The sequence below is a fragment of the Sparus aurata genome, chromosome 8, assembly GCF_900880675.1.
Source record: "Sparus aurata chromosome 8, fSpaAur1.1, whole genome shotgun sequence".
NCBI classification, from domain to species: Eukaryota; Metazoa; Chordata; class Actinopteri; order Spariformes; family Sparidae; genus Sparus; species Sparus aurata.
Genome location: NC_044194.1, coordinates 1,386,940 through 1,410,030, shown reverse-complemented (window position 1 = coordinate 1,410,030; position 23,091 = coordinate 1,386,940). Strand labels below are relative to the sequence as shown.

At 46.6% G+C, this 23,091-nt stretch overlaps 1 long non-coding RNA gene across 1 annotated transcript; it reads right to left on the bottom strand.

Annotated features, from left to right (window-relative positions):
• Positions 1 to 19,587: 19,587 nt before the first annotated feature.
• LOC115587093 (uncharacterized) lies at positions 19,588 to 20,426 on the bottom strand. Its single transcript, XR_003984965.1, has 2 exons — positions 20,027 to 20,426; positions 19,588 to 19,942 (listed from the first exon to the last, which is right to left on the bottom strand). It is a non-coding gene; the product is annotated as an uncharacterized LOC115587093 (long non-coding RNA).
• Between the last annotated feature and the right edge of the window lie 2,665 nt (positions 20,427 to 23,091).

The window sequence follows — 23,091 nt, the reverse complement described above, 5'->3', positions numbered from 1 at the left end:
AGCGAAGGAGAAAGAAAGGCAGCCGCGCCTGCAGAGAGTGCAGACTCTTTCCTTTTATTCCTTCTCTCAGGCTCATACATAATGTACAGCACTCATCATTAGTCTGATTGCCGTCATCAGAGCTGCAGGAGGCCCCGCTGAGCCGGCCGGCAGCAGCCTGCGTCTTCAACACAGCCGTAATTACAGAGAGGCGGCTGCTCGGACGGACCCAACATGGAGGACGGACGGGAAGAGGAGACAAAGGTCGGATCCACTTTGAGTCACTTCTGTTCTGTCTGTGAAACGCTTTCACACACACACACCTACACACACACACACACACACACACACACACACACACACACACACACACACACACACGCCAGAAGTCTTTATAGCTGGCAAAAGTTTGAAACTTTAAGACTCCTCTGTTTTCACACAGTCTTTTCTCAGTAAAAGGAGCTCCTCAGTCTGAGAGGTCAGAGGTTCAGAGGACTCCTGAGTGTCTCAGACACGAGTAGAATCGTTCACCTGCTGCAGGTGAGACGGCACGTCCACCAGTCTGCTGCACAGCTCCAACCAGCACCTGAAGAGGAGGCCGCAATCTGCTAAGTGATCACTCGATGCAAACAAAATGGAGCTACAGGTGGACGAGCGGTGTGTGTGTGTGTGTGTGTGTGTGTGTGTGTGTGTGTGTGTGTGTGTGTGTGTGTGTGTGTGTGTGTGTGTGTGTGTGTGCGTGGAGCTGCAGGTGAGAGCTGTCAACATGTCCAGTCTTCTCCTCATGACACTCATTCAGACCTGGACGGACAGCCGCGCCCTCCTGAGGGACGTCTGCTCACGTCAGGACACTTTATCGATCACTCGGTCGTCCTCCTCATCAAAGAACTCCACGACGCAGACGCTCGGCCGTCGTCCTCAACCTCCAACCAAATGCCACCGTTATTATTCTGGGGACATTTTGTGTTCTGGGAGATGGTGGAGCCCCGAGCAGATAATGGGCAAAGAGGCAGAGAGCGGCACGACGAGTCGATACGGATCGGTGAGGAGAGGGAGAAGTCGTTCATGCTATTTATTTCATCTGCTGAGAGTCTCTGTTCTGCTGCCAGGGACAGAGAAACTCAGACGTCAGAGAAGAGTCGCTTCAGCTCGATAAACCTTCCAGGAACAAAGTGGCTGGTTTGTCAGCAGGACTGCACAAAAAGTACTAAACACATCTCCAGCTTGGATGCAGCATTGAACCCAGAGGAAGGACTGATCCAGGATCTGTGTGGTGTTAAATGTTGTTCGAGTCCTGTTTTGGCTGTTTGGTGTCTGTACGTGCAATTAAACAAAGAAACAAAACAGAATAAATGTTAATATATCAGTTAATAGATATATAGAAGTCTGTGCTCTACTGAATAAACTCCAGTTATTAATCCTCCTGTACTCCATCCACCTGTCCTGAGATCAGTGAAGACACCGGTGGGGCAGGAGGGCAGGTGTGGCAGGTGTGCAGGTGTGACAGGTGTGCAGGTGTGACAGGTGTGCAGGTGTGCAGGTGTGATAGGTGTGCAGGTGTGACAGGTGTGACAGGTGTGACAGGTGGGGCAGGAGGGCAGGTGTGCAGGTGTGGCAGGTGTGCAGGTGTGATAGGTGTGAAGGTGTGACAGGTGTGCAGGTGTGCAGGTGTGATAGGTGTGCAGGTGTGGCAGGTGTGATAGGTGTGCAGGTGTGCAGGTGTGACAGGTGTGCAGGTGTGACAGGTGTGCAGGTGTGCAGGTGTGATAGGTGTGCAGGTGTGACAGGTGTGACAGGTGGGGCAGGAGGGCAGGTGTGCAGGTGTGCAGGTGTGCAGGTGTGAAGGTGTGACAGGTGTGACAGGTGTGCAGGTGTGCAGGTGTGCAGGTGTGCAGGTGTGGCAGGTGTGGCAGGTGTGATAGGTGTGACAGGTGTGAAGGTGTGACAGGTGTGAAGGTGTGCAGGTGTGCAGGTGTGATAGGTGTGCAGGTGTGGCAGGTGTGATAGGTGTGACAGGTGTGCAGGTGTGACAGGTGTGCAGGTGTGCAGGGCCTCTCAACAATCAACACACCTGCTGCAGCTATTCACCATCTACTGACGTCCCATAAAAAATGAGTTTTGCACTAAAACTTTTTATCTTCAGCTGAACTTGAAGTGTTTCTACAGATAACAAGGATTTATACTTCTCTCACAGAGGAGTGTTGGTCAGAATGAAGAGGAGGATTAATCAATAACTCCCACTGAGCACTGAGAGACTGCAGAGAAAATTAAACATTTATATAGAAATGAATAATAGAATTAAAGGAAAACGAACTGTAATCTTTTAATCTTTACTTTATGCTGATGAAACGACCTGAGAGGATCTGCTGGACCAGCTGCTGGATTCTGCAGAGTGCAGATAAACATTATGCTAACCGCTAACTTCCACCAGGTCCGTGCCTGGTCCGTCTCTGATCCACCACAGCAGCAGAGCTTCACTCCACTCTGTGCTTCCTCTCACAGAACTCTTCTGTAGCAGAAGAGCTTCTACAACAACTTAACATCCTTTTAATTTTCAAAATGAAACACTCTCACCAAAGAGAGACAAATCCAAGCCTTCTTCCATCCTTTGGTGGTTGAGTTTGTACCACATATGTATAACTGTGGTCGGGCGTGATTCTGTAATCATGGTGAGAACTTCTCATCATGATTCCAGCTGTGTGGCCGGTGGGCTTCGACTGACGATGGAGGCGTCCTGCAGCGTACATATGCTACCAGTTGAATTTGCAGGTCAGGCTGCGACGGATGTATAGCAAGAGGGTCACTACGTTATTCTAAAGTAGTTTGCTCCCCAGGAGACTCTGAGGCCTGCGGGCCCTTGAGAACTGGATGAGATGTGAGTTTGGACCGCTCCTGTTCTCTCCTCGAATGCACCTGATGGAGTTTTTTGCTTAAATAAATCCAGTTTGGTGAATGAAAACAGCAGAACGGCTCCGGGGACACGGACGCTCTGTCGGCTCTGCTGCTCTCTGACAGTTTGTGTTTTTCTGCTCATGTTGTCGCCTCAACAAGTCGTTCAGACACAAACAGTCGGCTCCCGACCAGAACCAGAGTCCTGCCGGCTCGTGATCGTCCGGGTCTGATAACAAACTTCTCTTTCTCACGTCTTTTGAACACTGAACATTTAATGGCACACTTTAAAATTAATTACCACTTTCAAGTCATTGTCCTTGAATTAATCAACTAACGAGTCATGAATCACAATAATCAACAAACAAGTGTAATCACGTCCGGCCTCCGGAGTCTCAGTGATTGATTTTCAGTCTCCACATAGACGTGACAGCTGATGTTGAGATATTCAGGCGTCACAGGCTGTTGATTAACCCGAGCAGACTCACTCTGCTGACAGCGACGCTCCTCTCTACACTGCTGAGGATAAAAACCTTGAACTCAGTCATTGGACATGTGAAGTCAAGTGGCGAGAAGTCGTCTCCTCTCGCTGCATGATACTTCTGTGGAGGATTCAGTTGGCAGAAGAACTTGAGGCAGATGGATCCAAATTCCTGCAGCCGATGCAGAAATGAAAGCTTTTCTTCTGTCACTTTGAGGATGTGGAGAGAAAAACTGTGCAGAGATGAAACCTCTGCTCTGCTTTTAGCCCCGAATCAAACCGATGACGCTGCAGATGGAGAGGTGACAAACCTGAGCGCTCTCGCCTCGTCTGAGGAGGCGGATCTGTTGTAATCCATCTTGATTCCCTCCGTCTCTCTGCTCAGATGTTTGAACTGATTTCTGCTCATTAATGAACACGTTAACGTTTCTTTCTGATATTTCTTGTATCTTTGCTTTTTGCAGAAAGGATGAAAGAGGGTGAAGAATTAAGAAGTGGAAGCAAAAAGTATGTCTAATTCAGGCACTCGTGTTCTGCTGCCGGCCGGATCATTTGCGACTTCAAAGCTGCGCTGCATGAATAAAAGATCTTTGCCACTCAAATCACATCTTATCAAATACTTGGGGACATTTCAGGTTCCAACAATGAGCCTCCGTGCCTCAGATCAGATCTGTAAAGGCGCACCGAGTCACAAAAAACACCATTATAGTACTCAGACAAGCAGAAACTCACCAAAACACCATCGTTCAGAAAAAAATGGTTTTCTGTTGTGGAAAACTTCTTGATGACTTTCTTTCCCCTCGCAGCGGCTTCATTTCCTGCATCAGTGGAGTGTTTTAATGTCCCACGATGGTCCGAGAGCAGTTTGAGCTTCTCCACCCCGAGAGAAATGAGACCGACGCTCACCGAAACACAAAAACTAGAAACAAAAAGTCAAAAGAGTTGTTTCCTGGATGTAAAGGCTGCGTTACAGTGACGCGATGTCATCAGACTCACGTAAAAACTGTCGTCTCTACAGTTCTGCCACAGTAAACATCCAGGTCCAAAATATGGAGATATTTCATTTGGAGTATTTATAAAGTTCTTTAGAGGAGATTTCAGAATATCCAGATATATATATAGTGTGTCACAGCGTAGCCTAAAATATCACATTATTATTTAAGGCAGTACTGTCAGTACATCAGAGTTACAGCTCGTTATTAAAGAATCAGGCTGGTGCTCGATACTCTCCAACCTTTTTGCTCGGCTCAGAGAACAGAGAGGGTGAGAAACTTTCAGCAGACGATGTTCCAGTGTTCACTTTTTAAAAATTCATCCATCACACTGAGAGAAAAAATAAAAAGACACGTCCACTCTGTAAAACACTCTGCACCTCGCTGCTTCCCTGCCTCGCCTCAGAAAACACCTGTGAAACTTTCAACTCTCCAGAAAGAGCAGAAGTCTGAGAGAACTTTATCTCTGCGAGGAAACACAACACCAACAGAGACGTCGAGAGGGAAGAACGGCAGGTTGTAGTAGCGCTGTCGTTCTGCCTCTCTTCAGCTCTGCTGTCACGTAAAGACAACGTTAAGGCGGTCACCCCACCTTGTGGACCAATTGTTGAAAAACGAGTGCTAAAGTGCCTCCTTGGGTGCCAAAATACACTAAACTGCCCCCTTGGCTGGTTAAAACATGATAAAGTGCCCTCTTGGGAGCCAGAACGGACGTTAAAGTGCCCTTCTTTTCGCCCCTGCCCTTCAAAAAGTCTGTGCACGCCACTGGAACTGAGTAACGTTTGCAGGGACTAAAACAACCTTCAGCTCTAAGAGACTCTGCAGCAGACGCTCTGCTCACCGCTGCTGCTGGATAAACTCGCTGCTCTGAGCACCAGGTTGTAATGAAACATGACTCACAAGAGCTCATCGACATTTTAATTAACTCAGATCTTCTCTCATCTGGATTTTGGCAGCTGGACAGAAGAAAACAAACTTGAGAAACACTTTGAGGTGAAACGATGAGCGTGAGGGCGGCAGGTCTCATCGATCCCCCGTCGAGGTGCAGCTTCCTCTGATTGGATCTCAATCAGAAGGTTACAGACCTCCTGTGTGAATGTTGACCTTCAGCTCCGTCTGTTAACCATGAGCTGAGACTTCTATCTCGGGGAAATGACACCTGCAGATATTTTGTGCAGTTTTCCAGGTGAAGCTGTAACAATGCTGCGGTTCATCAGGTCGCCCCCTGCTGTGTTGTAACCTCCGTACTGCACCGTGTCTTTATTTTCCTCCCGGGGTTGAAGCATCTATTCCAGATCATTATCCTCAGACCTAATGCACCGTAATGACACAAATGTCAGCGCTGAATCTGCAGCGTGGAGGCAGTTTCCTGCTGGAGGGTTTGAAGAGATTTCTAATTCAGTAGGGAAAACAGCACCGAACCGAACAACTGCATGTAATAGATTTTTAAAGCCTTCTCTCCTCCATGCAGACAGTTAAAGGATGCACTCGTAGAATAACATCAGTCCTCATGAACGTCACGGCTAAAATATTCCCTTTTCTCATCTTAGGATAAAGAGAATGTGCAGGAACCTCCGGGCAGCAGAGAACATCACATGTCTGTTTGTGTCTGTAAAGATGGAGGCCGTCGAGGTTGCAGGGTTTAAATGTGATGCTGTATGTGAACAGAGAGGAGGTGAGACGGCTGCTGAGCAGGACGACAGCTGACAGTCAGTGTGTTTGTGTTGTTGTGATGAAGTGAGCAGACGGTCCACAGGGACGACAGGAGGTTTGAGTCAGGGTCATTCCCAGATGCCAATCATGATGTGTTCTGAACCCTGACCAGGTGTTTTTTGTGCCTAAACCCGACTGTGAACACATCTGTGGTTTGAACAAACGTAGACTATTATTATTCTGCAGATTGGTTTGCCTTTGTTCAATGTTTGCAGGGACAAAAATAACCTTCTCCCACAACATCAGACCTTTTTCAGCCATGATGAAATGAAACCGAAGCTAAACAGGTTTAATTAATGGCGGTTCTGTTCTGCTGAGACTCTCTAGCAGCACCGTGACTCTGTTTGACCTGAACGAAACAGGTGTGATCAATGACACTCATTAAGATTCTGTGTTCACCTGCGGTGTTGTGTCAAAGTGGCTGCAGTGAAGAAGGTCTAAAGACAAAGCAGCCTGAGAGGAAACAGACGAGCCGCTCGACTCCGCTGGTCCCAGCGAAGAATCGTTAAAATGAGCTTGTTTTGACTTTTTCAGCATTTAATACCAGTGTGTTTGGACCGACCTGGTACAGAAGCAAGTAACATATTACTACAGAGTCACATGAAGCGTCACCGACTACAGACTGTGTGTTTAATTAAGCCGGGTCATAAGACCTTTGTTCAGCCTCTGTGTGACTGAAATGAGCCTAATGATGAAGTCTAATGATGAAGCACACTCTCATTTACATTCTTGACTCTCAGATGTCGAGTCGCTGACAGCGATGAACCTGCGGCGCCCTGGAGACGGACTGTTGCTGCTGCTGAGCTCTGAGAAGAAAGATTCTGCTCTGTGACGTCTCTGCCGACTGAAACAAAGCTCCAGTAGCTCATCAGCAGCCGCCGCTTCAAACCGAGTCGCTTTAATAATGCCCATTTTGACTTGAATGAAGCCTTTTTCATTCTCTGCCTTCTGTTCTTGTGTCTGTTGCATCAGTCAGAACAGCAGAGGCAGAGTCGGGCTCGGGTCGGCTGAGGACGGGTCGACACATAACAGAATACTGACTGATATATGGCACTGTTTTCTGTTCCACAATCTAATCTAGAGGCTGCTGCAGTCAGGTCGATTAACAGGAGTGAAGACCAAAGTAATCTGTGAGCTGAACGGCTCCGGATCAGAACAGAATCTGATGAGACTCCAGGTGTTTATTCCTCCTGAAGATCTGGATCTGTACCGACTCTCTCAAACAGCAAACAGCAGAAATCATATATTGTGAGTTTGAGTGTGATTTTAAATGCAGAACTTTTACGTTTAATGAAGTTTTCTTTATATTTTTACTTGTGGTGTGTTTAATGATCGCTGAGCAGCTGGACAGGTGGACAGGTGAGCCGTTCAAACACTGAGGCGATGCATCAGAACGAGCCGCGAGGAGTCATTTTTCAGAATGAATTCTGGGCTTTTTTGGGGGGGGAACATCACTGATGAACAAGTTTGTCTTGGAGCTTTGGAGAGTTCATGAATTTCAAATATTAACAAGCGTTACAAAAAAGATGAGGCCAGAGGCAGAAGAGCCTAAAAGCAGAGCAGTAATTAAAGTAAACTCATCAAAGTGAGACTCTCCTGCCGAAGCCGGCAGCTGCCTCTAAGCTCTCCAACAGAAAACACTTTACTTCCATTCATCCTCCTGCGGAGCTGCTCCTGTTTAGCTGCATCCAAAAAATATATCACACAGCAGCTCGTGGTTTCTCCAAGCACCAATTACCAGCTGCTTATGGATGAACACTAACAGCTCGCTAAAAAAGAGGGAAGCTGCACAGGAGAAAGCTCCCCGGAGCGTGTTGTTGTACAAGCAAGTTATGGTTAGAAAAACCTTGTGCTGTTCGGAGACAGTTGAGGATGTGTGCTGCAAATCTTTACTAGTGCTGCTTTCTTTAACTCCTCCACGAGGAAAAAGTACAGAAAAGAGTTTTTTTGGAGGTGTGACCGTCTGGCAACGTCAGCATTTAGCCATGCAACGCTTTCTAAACCAAGCTAGCAGGCTCACCAGCTTCAGTTGGTCAAAGTCTGTGTTCTACATTTAAGATGCAATCCAGGTCAAAACCAAAAACAAGGTTCTCAGTCATCCAGGTCGTGGTTAAAAAGTGCTGTATCGTAAGTAACTGAGCGTGTTTCCGTTTCCTGAAGACGTTCACCTCTCATGGCTTCTTCAGTGCAACTAACTGGAGGGGAGTCGCAGGCTTTTAAACCCTGTGTGGGAGTGTCCTTATAGGGTGTGGGAGTGTCCTTACAGAGTGTGGGATTGTCCTTACAGATTGTGGGAGTGTCCTAACAGGGTGTGGGAGTGTCCTTCGAGTGTGGGAGTGTCCTTACAGGGTGTGGGAGTGTCCTTACAGAGTGTGGGAGTGTCCTTACGGAGTGTGGGAGTGTCCTTACGGGGTGCGGGAGTGTCCTTACAGAGTGTGGGAGTGTCCTTACAGGGTGTGGGAGTGTCCTTACAGAGTGTGGGAGTGTCCATACAGAGTGTGGGAGTGTCCTTGCAGAGTGTGGAAGGGTCCTTACAGAGTGTGGGAGTGTCCATACAGAGTGTGGGAGTGTCCTTGCAGAGTGTGGGAGGGTCCTTACAGAGTGTGGGAGTGTCCTTACAGAGTGTGGGAGTGTCCTTACAGAGTGTGGGAGTGTCCTTACGGAGTGTGGGAGTGTCCTTACGGGGTGTGGGAGTGTCCTTACAGAGTGTGGGAGTGTCCTTACAGAGTGTGGGAGTGTCCTTACAGAGTGTGGGAGTGTCCTTACAGGGTGTGGGAGTGTCCTTACAGAGTGTGGGAGTGTCCTTACGGAGTGTGGGAGTGTCCTTACGGGGTGTGGGAGTGTCCTTACAGAGTGTGGGAGTGTCCTTACAGGGTGTGGGAGGGTGTGTCCAAGCACCAATTACCAGCTGCTTATGGATGAACACTAACAGCTCGCTAAAAAAGAGGGAAGCTGCACAGGAGAAAGCTCCCCGGAGCGTGTTGTTGTACAAGCAAGTTATGGTTAGAAAAACCTTGTGCTGTTCGGAGACAGTTGAGGATGTGTGCTGCAAATCTTTACTGCTGCTGCTTTCTTTAACTCCTCCACGAGGAAAAAGTACAGAAAAGAGTTTTTTTGGAGGTGTGACCGTCTGGCAACGTCAGCATTTAGCCATGCAACGCTTTCTAAACCAAGCTAGCAGGCTCACCAGCTTCAGTTGGTCAAAGTCTGTGTTCTACATTTAAGATGCAATCCAGGTCAAAACCAAAAACAAGGTTCTCAGTCATCCAGGTCGTGGTTAAAAAGTGCTGTATCGTAAGTAACTGAGCGTGTTTCCGTTTCCTGAAGACGTTCACCTCTCATGGCTTCTTCAGTGCAACTAACTGGAGGGGAGTCGCAGGCTTTTAAACCCTGTGTGGGAGTGTCCTTATAGGGTGTGGGAGTGTCCTTACAGAGTGTGGGATTGTCCTTACAGATTGTGGGAGTGTCCTAACAGGGTGTGGGAGTGTCCTTCGAGTGTGGGAGTGTCCTTACAGGGTGTGGGAGTGTCCTTACAGAGTGTGGGAGTGTCCTTACGGAGTGTGGGAGTGTCCTTACGGGGTGCGGGAGTGTCCTTACAGAGTGTGGGAGTGTCCTTACAGGGTGTGGGAGTGTCCTTACAGAGTGTGGGAGTGTCCCTACAGAGTGTGGGAGTGTCCTTGCAGAGTGTGGAAGGGTCCTTACAGAGTGTGGGAGTGTCCATACAGAGTGTGGGAGTGTCCTTGCAGAGTGTGGAAGGGTCCTTACAGAGTGTGGGAGTGTCCTTACAGAGTGTGGGAGTGTCCTTACAGAGTGTGGGAGTGTCCTTACGGAGTGTGGGAGTGTCCTTACGGGGTGTGGGAGTGTCCTTACAGAGTGTGGGAGTGTCCTTACAGAGTGTGGGAGTGTCCTTACAGGGTGTGGGAGTGTCCTTACAGAGTGTGGGAGTGTCCTTACGGAGTGTGGGAGTGTCCTTACGGGGTGTGGGAGTGTCCTTACAGAGTGTGGGAGTGTCCTTACAGGGTGTGGGAGGGTGTGTCCAAGCACCAATTACCAGCTGCTTATGGATGAACACTAACAGCTCGCTAAAAAAGAGGGAAGCTGCACAGGAGAAAGCTCCCCGGAGCGTGTTGTTGTACAAGCAAGTTATGGTTAGAAAAACCTTGTGCTGTTCGGAGACAGTTGAGGATGTGTGCTGCAAATCTTTACTGCTGCTGCTTTCTTTAACTCCTCCACGAGGAAAAAGTACAGAAAAGAGTTTTTTTGGAGGTGTGACCGTCTGGCAACGTCAGCATTTAGCCATGCAACGCTTTCTAAACCAAGCTAGCAGGCTCACCAGCTTCAGTTGGTCAAAGTCTGTGTTCTACATTTAAGATGCAATCCAGGTCAAAACCAAAAACAAGGTTCTCAGTCATCCAGGTCGTGGTTAAAAAGTGCTGTATCGTAAGTAACTGAGCGTGTTTCCGTTTCCTGAAGACGTTCACCTCTCATGGCTTCTTCAGTGCAACTAACTGGAGGGGAGTCGCAGGCTTTTAAACCCTGTGTGGGAGTGTCCTTATAGGGTGTGGGAGTGTCCTTACAGAGTGTGGGATTGTCCTTACAGATTGTGGGAGTGTCCTAACAGGGTGTGGGAGTGTCCTTCGAGTGTGGGAGTGTCCTTACAGGGTGTGGGAGTGTCCTTACAGAGTGTGGGAGTGTCCTTACGGAGTGTGGGAGTGTCCTTACGGGGTGTGGGAGTGTCCTTACAGAGTGTGGGAGTGTCCTTACAGGGTGTGGGAGTGTCCTTACAGAGTGTGGGAGTGTCCATACAGAGTGTGGGAGTGTCCTTGCAGAGTGTGGAAGGGTCCTTACAGAGTGTGGGAGTGTCCATACAGAGTGTGGGAGTGTCCTTGCAGAGTGTGGAAGGGTCCTTACAGAGTGTGGGAGTGTCCTTACAGAGTGTGGGAGTGTCCTTACGGAGTGTGGGAGTGTCCTTACGGAGTGTGGGAGTGTCCTTACGGGGTGTGGGAGTGTCCTTACAGAGTGTGGGAGTGTCCTTACAGGGTGTGGGAGTGTCCTTACAGAGTGTGGGAGTGTCCTTACAGGGTGTGGGAGTGTCCTTACAGAGTGTGGGAGTGTCCTTACGGAGTGTGGGAGTGTCCTTACGGGGTGTGGGAGTGTCCTTACAGAGTGTGGGAGTGTCCATACAGAGTGTGGGAGTGTCCATACAGAGTGTGGGAGTGTCCTTGCAGAGTGTGGAAGGGTCCTTACAGAGTGTGGGAGTGTCCTTGCAGAGTGTGGAAGAGTCCTTACAGAGTGTGGGAGTGTTCTTACAGTGTGTGGGAGTGTCCTTACAGAGTGTGGGAGTGTCCATACAGAGTGTGGGAGTGTCCATACAGAGTGTGGGAGTGTCCATACATAATCGTCAAAGACACGTGCAAATCAATATATACCACAACGCAGCTGAGACCTAAGATTAAGATCAAGTATTTAGTGGCTTGCCAGGAAACAGCTAAGCTAGTTAAGCAAACCGACATCGGTGAGCCTGCTGGCTATCTTAGCTGAGTCCATGTTAGCATCGTTGTCACAGTCGAGGCGATGGTCAAAACAAAAATATCTATTCAGGGTGTAACAAGTTCAGTACAACTGGAAACAGCAACAGAAAAACACCCAAATGCACGAAGTAGTGTCTGTTTATTTGCTTTCAGCAGACGTGTCAGTGCAGTTTGTTCTAGCTGAGGAGGTCGGTTCGGCCTGTGGTACATTTTTATTTTCGGCTGATGAAAACTGAATGTTAATGTGTGAAAAAAACAGATAACTTCAGTAGTCAGAGGCCTCTTGATGCAGCGGAAAGAAGTTGTTGGACATCAGCATAGTTTTTAGGCCTCGCTCTGGTGATTTACACATCCGGGTGAGACCGTCTCACATCAGAGCTGACGAGACCTGCACTGAAAATGTTGTTTTGAAAGTACTCAATGTTAAAAAAAAGGCCCCTGCGTCTGTACATGACATATTATTTTGACTGATGCACTGATGTGAAGCAGGATGTTTCCCTGACATTACTGACACTAATGATGCTTTTGTTCTGGATTCATCTGAACAAAAGCTTCACAATGTTGGTGTCGCTCGTGAGGCACCGCATCACACTGAGTCCTACAGAGACGTGCTGTCATATTACACAACACACCATAAAAGGGAGGGCATGCTAATCATGTAGCACCCGACGATGCTCAGCTAAAAGCACATAGTAACCGTTTTCACCCAAACAGAAAACATCAAGCAGCTAAAGCAGCGGTGCACGCCCACAAAGCTGGTGCTAGCAACCGTAGAATCTCATGCTCACAGTACAAACAATATGGCATAAAACAGCTGAGATTCAAAACTAAATAGTTTTAATTAGATGTGATGAATAACTTATTGATGTTGCAGGCTATAATATGAGAAATCTAACGTAGCACATTTTGAGATTCGGCCTAAACGTCTCGACTAAAGTCTCTCTGCTGCACGTTCTGAGCATCAGCGTCAGTCCTGACTGAAGTCTCTGAGAGGTTCTGGGCTGCAGCTGCTTCACACAGAGGGGACTGGCCCTTCAAAAACATTCATTAAATATTTTCATCGTGCTTGTTCCAGCTTCATTTGACTCAGATCCGGTGAGATCTGGACCAATGCTCAGAACTGTTTCCATTATTTTCTAAGAATTTAGACTTTTTTTCGAGGCCACTTCTTAAAGTTCGGCGCTGCACTTTACAAACTTTATCTTCTTTATCGTCTGGGCGTTCATGAATTATTCACACAAAACTTTCTTTGTCTTGAAGCTCGCTCACTGTTTTTAGTTTTATTCCATTTAGATTCAGATTTTTAGAGAAAATGAACTGACGTGAATTGTAGAAGACACACTTTGCAAAGTATTGTGTGAATTGATTTTTATCCCCTCGTCACCTTTCAATATTAACAGTGATGCATTTTATTGATGCAGCCTCGTTGGAAATTCGAGTGTGATCGATAACGGCATCTTCTGCTGTTGTTGAATCGATTTCTTGCACTTTTGCTCCAACGTTTGTGGTTTTGAAAAGGCTTTTCAGACTCTGGAGTTGGGACACACTCCTGAGAGTTTTAATCGATGCCCGGCTCAGACCTGCAGCTCCTGGTCCTGGATCCTGATATATAATAAACACAAAACAGTTAATTACTGATCCTCTCCTCCAGTGTCGGGGCAGGCAACAGTTAACCGTCAGCTTCACTTTGTCAGTCAGCTTTGCCTCCATCGACCGCGATCCTAACAACACGCTGAATGTGGTTATTGAAAGGTGGAAATCACAGCGTCTCGTGCTGCTTTGTGCCTGACAGAAGCTGCTCGGGGGGATTTCAGCCAATCTCCCGGCAACATGTCCTCCGCTGGGCTTCCATTAACAAAAATCTAATATTAAATTGCAGAGAGTTGAAGGAGGAATGATAATAGGTTTGGAGTTACACTCTGAGTGTTTATTGAACACTGTGGAGGCTCCATTGTAGCTCAGATTTCCTCATTCGAATAGAATAACATGAAAAGCAGCTTTTATAACACCATATGGGACTTTCTGTGTGGCTGAGGCCTGAATTACCTTCAGCTGCACGTTGAAAAGGACCCGAATCAAACAAAGACGGTGAACAGAGAAAAACATCACATTTAAGAGGAACATTTCCAGGCTGACACGTCTTTGTCTGTGAATCTGAATAAAAAAGCAAACAAGAACATGAGCTGCGTGATTCCTTTCATTACGTTCCGTTGAGGACTGAGACAGTAAATGAAATCCACTCCGACAGAGACGATCGAGCTGGAGAGAAGATCCTTGGTTTTGGATGTAAATGATGTTTTTGCTCGATCGGTTTATTTTTCTTTTCCTCCCCGTCACAAATCTGTCCGTCACATTCTTTCTAAATGTCGTCTTGCTTTCTGAATAAAACATGAATCTTGATATCCCCAACATTTAGTTTCTTGATCCTTTGCCAGATAAATCATGGACTTGGATGCAGATATTGATAATGTGATCAGGAGCAGCTGTCGACGAATCAAACTGTCTTCTTTAATCTCACTCCACATTCTTCCCTCCCCGGCGGTGGAGGAGCTGCTGGGTGTCGTATGGAGCGAACAGCAGCACACAGTCTCAACATGTCTCTTATTATTCACAGCCTCAGTTTGGACATGATGTGAAAATGTCACTGAATGATAAAATGTTTTCAGTCCTTTTGTTTCTCTTTCAGTCCGAGAGATGATTTATCTGTTTCCTTTCCTCTTATTTCACCACCCGTGGGACTAAAATAATAATAAGGTTTTGAAGGAGGCAGCAGAGGAAAGATCGTGTTCTTCGAGCTCCAGGAACAAAACCTCCCTCCGCTTCAGCCAATCAGAGCGCACCCCCGTCACATGTGACCTGTCAGATAATGAGTGGCCTTTAATTGTGAAGCAGCAGAGGCGGCTTCTTATCAGTAACGAGTGAAAGTGATTGTTGAATATTAATTGTGCTGAAAGTCTTTGAGCGTATTCTTGGCAGTGATTGGTTCAGAGGCCTCAGGGAGCCATGTTGTTTGTCAGCGGCCTCGGCGGCGTCACACAGAGTCGGTGAGACGAGGGAAGTCTCCTCGCCGCGACCTCACGCTGATCCGGAGTCTGAAACACAGGATGAATATCAGCAGAGTGAATACGAATCATTTCACTAACAGACCATCAAACCTTGTTCACTTCGCACCACACAGTCGTCTGTGTGTGTGTGTGTGGTGGGAAGTCTTATTTAGAAGTGAACAAATAATAGATGAGTCACACAAGGTTGTCTTTGTGTTATTTATCTAATTAACTCATCCAACAAAACCCTCACAGTCAGAATCACATCACTCAGAGAAACCTTGAGAGAGGCCGATTTCCCAAAACAGTCTCAGCTGGCCAGACGGCCTCGATGTGCCCACAACACCCGACGTGTCCGCGCAGCCCGACACTTCCACATAAATCAGCGAGGTCACTGTGCAAAAGTCAAACAGCTCACAGTGAAACAAAACAGAGTCACAACACGTGTGGTTACACTGCTGCTGCACTGTTTTCTCTGTATTCATGTGTAGTATTATTATTTATTGCTGGCTCGTCTTTACTTCCTGTTTGAAGCGTTCAGTGTTTTTGATAAATGCTTCATTTGTATGAGTTTATATGTAGTTAATATATCACTGTTGCTGGTTAAACTCTTTTTATCTCTGTGTTTTTCTCACTTCGCACAGGAGCAACTTCACACACCTGTCCTCCACCTGTCCACCCGACTCCCACATCCGCCCGCTCACTCGCTCACACTCCCAGATCTTGCCCACTTGCCTCTCATTGTCCCATCAGCTGATAGATTCACCTCACTCGCTCTGTCCTGTTAACAGACAGGACCACAGTGTTCAGTACAGGTAGTCAGTGAGGTACCTTCAGGTTCACCTGGATGCTTCACCTCTTCACCTGAGGAGAAGTGTTTCATGTTTCAGGACTCAGTTCTCGTCTCGGACTCGAGCAGGTTTTCACTCGGTCTTGTCTCAGACTAATAAAACTCTGGATTCACAACTTCAGGGATTTCACTGTTATCTGATGTTATCAACACTTGTGACAGAGGCTGCAGGATATTTACACTCTAACAATAAACTTTATTATCTAAGAATTATAAATCACTCCCAGCATCTGTTTCTGCATCATGTTCTGTAAAAGGAAACATTTCGTATCAGCCGACAATCAGAAAACATAATCACAGATACGATACGTCTGGTCGGCAGATATACGATACGATATACTTTATTGTCCCGTTCAGGGAAATTCGTCTTGGACTCAACAGCTGCGCCATAAATGCCTTGACAGCCACAATGACAACAAACAATACATCATCAGCCTTCCCATCACTGACAAACACATAACAGTATTGCACATATCCCATAACGTAACACATACATACACTATACATAAGTAATACATGCTAAAAGATCACCATAATAAATAATCAAAACACTATAAAAATTATTGCACAAGTATCAGCTTGGTTCTGATATATCTGAACTTTGATTGGTCTTCTGCGGGCGTTCTCATGAGAATGCATGTTTCAGATCAGTTCTAGTGGCTGAAGTCTGCAGAAGCCATATTTTATCATGTGTCATGCAGCGTGGGACTCCCTCACAGTCCTGGACTTGTCTGGGTCTGGATCGTTCTGGTCTCCACAGTTGGACACGACCAGCGGACTCCTCCTGCTCCTTCAGCTGAGGTCCTCCTGTGCAGCTGTGATAATAACTCCGGCCACCAGAGGTCACCACCTCACAGGTAAGACTGGGTCATCAGGAGCTGCTCTCACAGTCCAGTGTTGTCTGCTGCATTCAGCAGCCGTGTGTGTGTCGATGTTTCACTTCTCCTGTCGTGTTCTTTAGTGAGAACGTGCTCGTGGCTACATGTGGTAAACCCGGGTTGATCTTCAGTTGATTAACACCTTTATGTGTCTGCTTGGCATAATAGCACATGTGAGCGTTGGTGAAGCAGGACAACAGATCTGTGAAGCTGCTGTGTAGAACAGGCTTCTCTAGCTGTCATCCTTCTCCTGATTGTTGTCTCTGATAGGCCGGTTGTTAACGACCTGCCGGGAGCAGAGCTGTTCATCTAAACGCTGATTTACTGAAGTTCTTCTTCAACTTGTTCTGCTCATCATGTGACCTTCATTTGTAACTTCAGTCACATGATCAGACGTCGCTGTGAGCGGGAGAAGAAGATAACATCGTCGCGGTCCGGTGACTCTGAGCTCACTTTGTTAAAGTCAGACCTCACAGTGGACTCTGTCCTGCTGTGATGGAGGGTGACGGGTTAGATCACTGCCGTCCTTAATCTTCATTTATGAGAGACAACTTGGAAATGAGTGTGAGGTCGTGGCTGTTATCATAACCTCTGTCGCTGTCTGTAATTTGTTATTTAGTAGAATCATTTCTCCTCCTGAGGCTCTCTGGATCTCAGGAGTCTTATTAAATGCATTCATCTTATGACATAACTGGCTGCTCGCACTCATATCTGATCCCTCTGGGTTTCTTTTTTTTTTTTTTTACAGACACATATTTTGCTTGTTATTCATTTCTTCCAGCTCATCGACCTCCAGAGCCCAAAGACACAGCGGGACGTCTCGGCCACTTCAGCTGCCAGGAGATACTGTCATTAAATTAGAGTAATAGGAGAGCGAGAGTTTGGAGCCGCTCCAGAAGAGAAATGTCAATTAAATGGACAAGATGAGTATGAAACTCTGATTATGCTTCATTCGACACTTTCAGATGCAGAAAATGTCCCTGAAAAATCTCCCCTGAGCCTCGTCGCTTATCAGCCCACACAGAAGGACCCAGAAATGTAGACAGCATAATAATCTCAGGATTGTTGTGTGTCGATACACAAACTAAGTGCTGCGCAGAGAAAATCCACAAGTTTACTCAAGGTGACGACGACACGACTGAACTGATAAACTGGAAAACGTTGTAAACTGTCAGCCGTAAGCGCCACTAAAGGTGGATTCAGTGAAGATAATAATAAAAAGTCATCTCTGATCTGTCATCCTGTCTGTACACGTCTCCGGATCAGATCAGAACCTGATGTGACTCCGGGTGTTTGTTCCTCCAGCAGCTCGGCCCAGTTCCTCCCATCACAACACGCAGCAAACCTCCTTTGTTTTGTTTTTTGCCAAGCTGCAAAAAAAACCATGTGACAGAAATCCACAGAAGAAAGAAATGAGAGAAGAAGAGAAGAAATCTAATGTTTGCAAACGTCTGCTGACTGTAATGTTTGTTTCCTTGTCATATTTTGGCTTCTTGACTCAAATCACTCCATCAGTGCAGAAAAACATCCGTATTCAGTCCTGATATATGATGCACAGGTTGTATTGAGTTTGGGATTTTAAAGTACTTGAAATGTATAAATTAGGTGGAGGTAGCTGAAATAGACGTGAGTAAAGGAGAATCTGTTAGAGAGAAATCTTAATGGAGTCTTTTTTCTTGGAAGCCCTCCACATGTTGCCTCGTCCTCGCTCGTCAGCGTGCAGCAGGTCGTCTCTGTTGTTGCAGGTTAAGTGTCCATCTGAGGACCAAACAGCCCTCGGACGCAGCGATGGAAGCACTTAGCGTTGCAGCCACTTGAGTCTGAGCATGAAGGCCGCCGCGGTTCACAGCGGCGGTCACTAATGTGTTTTCTCCCGGCGTGACAGACTGCTGGAGCGTTTTATCGTCCCGGAGGAATCAGAGGCAGCTTCTCTCAGCACCGCTGCACAATAACGCCTCGTCTCCTGAGAGATTTATTCATGATTTGAAATAAAAAGGCCTCGAGCAGTTGACCTGTGAACAAGTTGAAAATCTTGTTTGAGATTCCTTCTGGAAGTAGCCGGGCCTGCAGACCTCTGCTTCTCATGTTTGTAAGATCAGTTCTGTAGTAAACACCATAATAAGCAGACAGTGATGTCTCCCTGAACAGAACCGAGCCGCTCAGACAGAAACACAACAACACACCTGACATCTGATGTTATAACCACTCATTTCATACAACTGGATTTCTCCTTACAGAAGGATATTAAAACAAACATCCCTCTGGGTCAGTCAAAAAAATAATACTTTGAATTATTGCACATTATTTTCTCACATGAAGAATGTTTTAAAAATGAGGCCATGTCTCTCTTTTAACTAGCGGCTACGCTGCTGTAGCTCTCCTCTCTGCTCTGCCAAAGAAAACATGAAATCAGCCGCAATTAATTCAGTTTTCTGCTGCACGTCGTGACGAAGGCCAGAAGAAGAGTCACAAGAGAAAACGTTGGCAGTCGCTGTTTCTACAAACTTCGGACGTGGTCACATGTGCACGTGTCAGAGGCCGCGTGCCGCACTGACAGACTCCACCTCATGTTTATTAACCAACCTCACTCTGGAGGTGGAGGTGATGCTGGTGGAGTTACAGGCGGAGTTACCAGCTGCAGATCCTTCAACATGTGTGAGTGTCACCATAATGTGATCTGATGGAGGCTTCATCCCGTCTCCAGCTTCCCTGTGGTGACTGAAACATGATGTTGTCATCGAGCTAACGTGTTTGTGTCTAATCCAACCAGAGCAGCAGCACGGCGCAGCAGATAAATGTGGATGATGAACCTGCAGCTTCCCTCTCTCAGTGACCCTTGATCCAATCTCTTCTTTATACTCGTGCATCATGTGAGCGTCTGCTGCTTTATTGTTTTACCACTTTATTACCTTCTAAAAGTCATTTATAGACTTCTCAGAAGAGACGTTTTCCCCCGGGTGAACTCAGATTTGACCCAGAAAGAAAGAGGACAAACTGATTTAACGAGCACACTGTCAGCAGCAGCGGAGTAAACAGATCTAATCCCAGTAGGACCAGTGTCCTGCTAATCCACCGTCACAGTTTGACTCCCAACAACCAGCAGGATGCAGTGACAATGACCTGATCCCTCACTGGCTTTCCAACTAGTCAACAAAATAAACTCAAAAATGTCAAGAACAGAAATATTTTGACATCTATTTTCATTAAAAAACACAAAAATACAACCACTATTTCTTACAAATTTCACCTTTTATTGTTGTTGAGTGTAAAACAGATCTCAGGACTGAAGTTTCCTGTGTTTGGCTGTTTCATGGCTCCTTCTCCAGCAGGTGAAGCTCCTCCGCGGGAGGCCGGACCTGTGGATGATGGTTCACCGCTGCAGAGCTCAGAGCGACACTCCTGCTGTCTGTGACGTCTCTCTGGCTGAATATCTATCATTTGTAACATTCATCTGGGTCCAAATTATAGACAGAGCAACTGGACAGTTCATCCCTGGAGTGAAGACAGAGGACGGCCCCCCGCTGGGAAGTCAAACTGTAACTGAGAGCTCCGGACGCTGACTGAGATGTCGTTACGTCCAGGAGACTGCGAGGAAAACAAAACTCTTCAGCCATTAACTGACCTCAGAACAGATCAGTGGAGAAACTACTATTATTAGAGGCTACATACTGCACCATCCAACAGACATCTCATCAGACACGGTCGTTACATCTCGGGCCTTTCAGAACCTCATGAAGTTAACAGAACCGGATATTAGTTGTTCTCATAATGACTGAATTTGTGTTTTTCATGTGAATTGATTCTTTTGCAGCAGCAAAGACGAAGCAGACTTTTGAAAGTGTTCGTTGTTGTTGTGTTCCATCGTTGTGGACCCGAGCAGCAGAACACAGCGGACGGTTGAAGGTTTGATTTCATTGTTAAACGGTTCTGAAGTGCCGAGCAGGACCGAGGCTGACGAGTGTCAAAAGTTCTGCTGCTGAGCTCGAACACGGACCGGTCTGAACGTTACCACACAGGTGAGGTGATGAAGACTGCAGCGAGGAACCGGGCAGGTGTTCTGTTCTGTTGAGTCTTGATTGGTGGACGAGCTGCAGGTGTGCAGGATGATTGACAGCTGGACACATGAAGACAGAGAGCCAATCAGGAACAAGAGGAGGGAAACACTACGAAACACAAAGGAGGAGACTGACAGTTTAAAAGTGATGATGATGATGAGGATGATGATGATGATGATGAGTTGTTTGAGTGCAGACTATAACGTCCACATGATGAAGGCCACAGGACGATATGAGTCACGCTCGTCATGTTTCGTACAGTTTGTTCAGTGTTTTGTATATTCGGGGCTGTTGAGCGTTTTCTCTGCGGGATCTTTGCATACATTTTGTTTTCATGTTGCGATGAAAGGATCAGCTGACAGACGATGCAGACGTCTGGTGAAGAGCTTTTTATGTTGGCTTCATGTTCCTGTGGGCTCCTGCACTGATCTGACATCAGGTCCTTCTTGGTTTTAAACAGAATCCGTCGTGTTTTTCAGAGGAACGTTTCTGTTTTCAGCTCTGACATTTATTTTCTTGACGTTATCGAAACAAAAAGCAACTCACAGAATCAGACTCACTTGTTCTGATAAGCCTGCAGCTTCCTGCAATCAAACTGTTTCTGAAATAACATTTCATTTTGTTTTCATGTTTCCTTGTTACAGCTGTTCGCTGCCACATATTGTTCCTGACTGAAATGTTTCACAGGCCTGAAGTCAGAGCTCGTTTCCAGGCAGTCTGATGGAAACTGGCTTTGTTTATTTTACTGATAATCAGCACATGTTGGCTCACACGGTGACCTGAGAGGATCCACAGGACAAACCTCAACACTAAACTTGTTGTTGGTTATATAAGTTTGTATTGTCTATTTTAAATCAGGTCAGAGATTAAATATAAAGCGACCTGTCGGAGATCAGACGGATTCTGTCTAATGTTTGTTTATATCTAAATCGCCTGATTAAAGATAACGATGATCGCTTTTTATTAGAATATTTCATAACTTTCTAGTTTGAAGGTTTATGAACTTATTTTCTACTTTGTTTTATTTTTTATTAATGCTTCAACTCAGACAGACAGACAGACAGACAGACAGTCAGACAGACAGACAGACAGACAGACAGTCAGTCAGTCAGTCAGTCAGACAGACAGACAGACAGTCAGTCAGTCAGTCAGTCAGTCAGGCAGACAGACAGACAGACAGTCAGCAGGTCTGGTGTTCTCTGGAAACACTCTTCCCTCCGTGTTCGTCTGAGACATGTTGTTCATGTGTTTGCAGGACGACTCTGGAGGTGAACCGTCTTCACGAGAGAATCAGGAGCGTCCACAACCAACTTCCAAGCAGTCAGTCGTGTTTCAGACGTCATGTGTCAGATGGCTTCAAGTCACAGAATCACATGGACAGTCATGATTTGACTCTGTGCAGTCGGGCTGCGTTCACTCTGGGCAGCTGGTTTTAGATTAGTTATGTTTTAAACCATGAAACATAAAGAAACTTAATGATGCATCATTAACACTCAAACTTCTCCGGACTGAGTTAATGAGAGCTCTGCAGGCGGACAGCCGAGGAGCCTCCAATAAAGATTCATCGGATGATCTGCATAACATTTCCGCGGACACACATTCCTGATCCGAGGCCAAGCTGACATGTGGGTAAAACTTTCACATGAAAGTTGAATGAATTTCCTAAATGAAATGTTCCTTTCTGCCGTGTGAGTCACAGTGTGTCAGAGCTGTCAATCAACATGTCTGCCTCTAATTCTGAACACCAGCTGAGGAGGTCTAATGAGCTGCTCCCTCACCAGGATATAATACTTGCAGTTTACTTTTCTTCAAACCTCAGATCCATCCGAGGTTGACATTTGCACCAAATGTGACATATCACGTTCCCATTAAAAGCTCATTAGCTGACCTCAGCACCAGCCTCCCCTACACCCCCTGATGGGAGAGTTAATACAGCCAAACAGCCACCGGATGAGTCGGACCGTCTCCGTCTGTGACTTCTTCTACTCCCAACCAGAGCACAATGACAGCGTGGTGACAAGAGAGAAACAGAACATTCAACCTAAAGAGACGTAAAGCTGCAACAGGAAGAAGTGTTCAGTTTCAACTTGTCTGTGGTTTTGGAGAAACGCACTGAGTCCATCCTGGCTTTCAGGGCGCTCGTTGTTCTGTTTTCCAAATGTTTAAAATCAGGTTAAGATGGAGGTCAGGAGCAGGTGTGGTGTTCAGGGACTGAGGGACAGATGGACGCTGCTGGTTTCTGAACACAGACATGGAGAAGATTTAACATGAACGATGTGAAGGTGTTGACACACCTGACGTGACGTATTCAGGCAGATTGAACAAACGTATAAACTGAGACATGAGACACTCGGCTGCAGTCTGATGGAGGCTGTTTACGTTCAGCTTCATGGATGCAGCGGTGCACTGAACATACAGCAGAGACACACAGTGGCGTCCAGATGCCTCGTGGACGTTCAAGCTGCGTGTTCATGTGACGGACATTTTGGATCTGAGTTCAGAAACACTTCCTGGATGAGTTGTGCCTGCTGTGTGCTGCGTGTTGAACCCACAGGCCACGTCTCCCTGCAGCGACTGGGAGCTGTGGAAGAGGATCAGTGAAGCCATGTTGGCTCAGCCGGCTGGATCACAGAGGAGCATGATGGGAAAAATGCAGCCGCGGGCCATCTGGCTGCTGGC